Source organism: Electrona antarctica, assembly GCF_951216825.1.
Source record: "Electrona antarctica genome assembly, chromosome: 12".
Classification (NCBI taxonomy): Eukaryota; Metazoa; Chordata; class Actinopteri; order Myctophiformes; family Myctophidae; genus Electrona; species Electrona antarctica.
The window spans coordinates 25,209,708-25,214,755 of NC_136793.1; positions in this window are offsets into that span (position 1 = coordinate 25,209,708).

Here is a 5,048-nt window from a genome sequence, read left to right on the forward strand (position 1 = left end):
ACAAGCATCTCGAGCTTAGTCCACTTACCCTGCAGGTAAACAAAGAACTTTGCTTTGCTTTGAATAATCCAGGGGCGTTTAGAGTTTAGTGCCGGCGTTAATAATTAGCATCCTCAAAATAGAGCCCAGTGTCTGTATCCACTCTTGACCAGATATGCACACAGATAAACCCAAGACAACTACATAAATACCTGTGTGCAGGACTATAGAATGAAGAACAAAAAATATGTCTTGGAATATTTTTATGACATATTTGAGTTTAAAACAGTAATGTTACAGTTCGGCCTGGCAAATGTCTTATTAAAATGAAATGTGTGTAGGCAGAAGAAGTTTTGTTTTAGACGTGTTTTTGTCTTACATGACATGAGTAGTAGCCTAATCAGCCTGCTATTCATCTTTGATATTTAAAACATTCCTAAAACAACCTAAACATTTGTTTGTAAAAGGTAATAGCTAAATAAGAGCCATAATCCGATTAATCCATTTTAAGAATGATTTTTAGTTGCAGCCCTATTCAATACATCATTTCACCCACTCCTCATTCCATTCATGTCTGTTTGACTCAAACTGGTCTCCACCCAAACAGATACTCAGGAGAACGCCCTGTCTCCTAGAATGCAAGGCAAAGTGAGAGACTATAGTTAGATAGTCACAGACACTGCATTAAAACATATAATAGATTTTGCAACAGAAACCCTGCCTGCAGCCCTCAGAAAGGAAGAGATGCAGACAGATAGTCATACAGTAAACTGACACACCTCAGACCTGATATTTGACTCAGGTAGACAGGTACATAGGGTACTGTAGTATTGCCATGAGACCTTCAAGACAGAATGCAGCTATAATGGTGTCTACGACAGTTGCATAACCAAGAAGGATATGTTCTCCATTCACAGATGCATAACTCACCAGAAGAGAAGAATGATCATAACTGAGGTCCATTATTGACATTACTGACATTATTGAAAACGGATGATGTCTGACCCAATGTACTCTCATTCTTGCCTTGTTCCCTGCTACTGTAAATAACCACAATAGCATGAGTCAGCGGCAAGTCCGGGATTGAGCTAATTATAGTGCAGCACACATCCAGACTTAGACTATTTCTCGATTTAGAAACACTGCATGCTCGAGATAGAAACCAGAGAATTGGAACATCACTAAAAATAGACGGAATTACCCCTTTAAAAAGAGCACTAGGAGTCTGGAAATAAACTTCTTCAAGTCTGATCATAATCTAAATCCATCTGGCAAACGTCCAGGAAAATTACCAGGACAACACAGCGACGTCTTAGGGGATATTTCTGTTACTGTCACACACTTCACGTAGAACTCTCTCTGGCCTACATTTGACCTGTCCTCTGCTGTGTATAGGCTCACACTCAGCTAATCTGAAGAGCCCAAGTGACACAAGCGCTATATGGAATGCGGCATATGGCTGTCATGATTAACATTATCAACAAAAATGCTTATGGAGTCTGTGTGTGTGTGTGTGTGTGTGTGTTTTTTAATACCCTACTTACTATACCGTCCATGTCCGAGTTGCGCACGTGCGTGCATGACATACTGTATAGTGCACAAGCTAGCTGAGCTTGCTTGCATGGCGAGAGCACAGGCAGATCACAGATCAGCACGTGGAACGGGCTGTACTGGGCTGCTTGCATGGCGAGAGCACAGGCAGATCACAGATCAGCACGTGGAACGGGCTGTACTGGGCTGGCTGGCCTGGCTGTGTGCATGGCGAGAGCACAGGCAGATCACAGATCAGCACGTGGAACGGGCTGTACTGGGCTGGCTGGCCTGGCGAGAGCACAGGCAGATCACAGATCAGCACGTGGAACGGGCTGTACTGGGCTGGCTGGCCTGGCTGTGTGTCTCATACCCGACTGTGAGGTCTTTTGGACTGAGGCCAGTGCAGCCTATCAAAGGGTGGTTTTACAACTTCGTTGTTCGTAGACACACCTGCTCCTCTGTGAACTCAGGAGGAGGACACGCGGGGGGCCAACTGCAGACTGAGCACATGCCAGACACACACACACGCTGCTGGCGCTGACTCACCCCAGCAAACACGTTATTTCGCACCCTGCGGCAACTGTGAATCGCTGCAGAAAGATTTGTCCTGCTGAGAGGTCTACTGGCCTCATGTCTCCCCAGTTACCGTAGTTGACTCAAAGACTCTCAGACACAAACAGAAGGGCAGATAAGGACCCCTCTCCACCTGCTCTGTGTCGTTGAGTGTAAAGTGAACTGAAAGTGCAGAATAATAGGCATGCATGAACGTCTCTATCCTCGGGAGGGCGAACACTCAGCAAATTATAGACGAGCTGCAAGCTCACAGTGTGTCACAAAGCTTGTAAATCAGCTGTTTTAGGTAAAGAGATTTGATATAGAGGGAAATACTAGCAGCCCTAGTATACAGTAGAGACAACAACAGTATAGGGTTACTAGCAGCCCTAGTATACAGTAGAGACAACAACAGTATAGGGTTTAACCACTTGAACCGCAGCATCCAAATTCAGGAGGGAACATTGGCTATTTTTGACAAAGTCATTTGGTGAAGACTTAATGGTAACTGTCTCACGTATCTATTGGTTGATATTGTCTGATGTCCTCTGTGTGTCTGATGGTATTGATCCTGGAGCTGTGCGTTCCCTTTCCCTGGGGAGTTACTAATACACACACAAAACAAACAAAACATACACACACACACTCGCACAATCTGCACACTGCCGGTTTCTCATCCAAACATCCTGCAATCAGCACTTCAAAACCGTGAAGGGAAAGTGCAGTTGTGAGTGCACCCTCGGTGTGCACAACATGGGAGCTAGCACAAGCATGTGCATGTGCAGTCATCCTTGTAGTCCTCGTCGGATTGCACTAACCGCGTCTTCCCATTCACTTGCCTTCATTCATTTTCACTTCAGAATCAGATACATTATGGGTATAGACCCTGACCTCTATTTCAAGCCGTTCGATCACCTCAGTGGGTGTATGTGAGCATTATAGAAGCTATGATTATAGTTTCATGCACCTTCATGTTTCACACTCTGGATGCATATAAACATGATGCATTGTTCTGCATTTTCTGCTTTTCATCAACACCGGCTTCTCCTTTCCGTCGCCGTCTATTTCAGGTGACACGATCCACACTTCTTGTGTGTCTACGGATATGGGTCACATCCATCTAGTATATAAAATCTAGACCCCGTGCCAGAGCGATGAAAAGGAGGTCAGTCGAACAGCCACATGCAATGTGGTTGTTATGTGATGGCCCAGAATCTTAACCTATATCGCCTTCTTTTGTGTCCGTGGTGGGACAAAAATGGAGAAAGGTTGGAAAAAACAGCTCATTGAAGTCTGGGATGTTGGAATGCTTTTGCCTTTCTCCGGAGAGCCCCCGGGAGTCACAGTCAAAACAGCGCAAGGATGCATATTGCATTTCAGGATGATATAAACTAAAAGGCACCAATGTTTTGTTTTCCCCCCCCAAACTCTTTTATGGTTTTCACTTTTGCCGCAGCCTCTGCTGAAGAGTGTCTGTGTGTGTTTTGACAGGTTGTCTTGTAAATGAGGAAATGTATAGTATTTGATCTGTTGTACCGCTTTGATAAATCGCCTTGTACGTTGTACGTACAGTATATACGTACAGTACAGTCAGACAGAATCAAACTCTAACTAGAAGTTCAGAGAGTAAATTACAGTCATGTCACTGTCAGTGAGATGTTGAACTCCTAACACTTTGAGCTTGTTCGGGGGCTACAATTTAAAGTAGATCTATGCGAACATTCGCAAAAATAGGGAAAAGGTCTGCAAAATTTCAAGATGTACAAATGTACAGGACCACGTTTAGACTCCTGGGGGGTGGGGGGCTTCTGTACAAGGTCGAGGTGGGCTCAAAGATCATGTTCTGTAAGAAACTTTCTTAAAGATAAAACTTTGAAAAGATGATTTACACTTTACATCAGAAGGCTAACTATAATGGTTAACTAATGACTTGCTCCAAGTCTATGAATTACATTCAGAAGCTTTCAGATTGGAATCATTCATATTTTTGTCAAGAGGGGGACAGTTCTTTGCGTTAATTTAAAAACAGTGCATCAGAATTCAATAAAATGGGGGGCATTAAAACGTTCCTGCATGAGAACATTGGCTACCATATAGCAGGGCAGCATGCATTTACCTCTGCCTAGAAAGTGCCTGTAGCAAACTTCTGAGAAACAAACAGTATCCTCTTTCTCTTAAGTGAGGTATGCTATTACAGAGAGATTTAAAAAAAGAAAAAGAAAGCGCTCAACGCTCTGCAGGCCCATTGCCAGAAGGTCAGTTGAAACTGGTGCATGTGTAATCCTTCCCTCTCCTGCAACACTCCCTATCCCCAACACACCCCTAGCACGATAATAAATAAGTGCATGTTCTCAGTCAATTAGCTGGGCTAAATGAGGGTTCAAGAAAGCTTTTGAGTTAGAGTGACCAGAACGAAGAATTTACAGTTCCAAATGTGCTCTGATTCTGCAATTCTAACCCTTGCAAAGTAAATGCAACGATGTAAAATACTTAGAATTCTGACTCTGCCCTGTAATACAGAGACAGTAATTAGAGACAAGAGAAGGGGCCTTTAGTTGATGAATTGTCTTTTGAGGCAGTTCAAAGGCATGCCACAGCAGCTGCACAGAGCTGCAGAGGGGATGTGCAGAACCATGTAGGTTTTTAGGTTCAGTATTGTGCATTTGCATAGAAGGTTCTGTCAGTATTCAAAAATAGAAACAGAAAAGCAAAACTGCATGTGGGTTGTCCTTTTGTGTGAACAATATCATTGTTTTGTAAATGAATACATAGATAGATCCATAACCACTGTGTCTTATACAGACCGACCGGGCGGACCTCCCTTAAACCTGTTTTAATAATTAAAGATGTACAGCTCATACATATAGCCATCTGTGTGTGTGTCCGTGCATGCATGCATGCGTGCGTGCATGCGTACGTATGCGTACACACACACACACACACACACACACACACACACACACACACACACACACACACACACA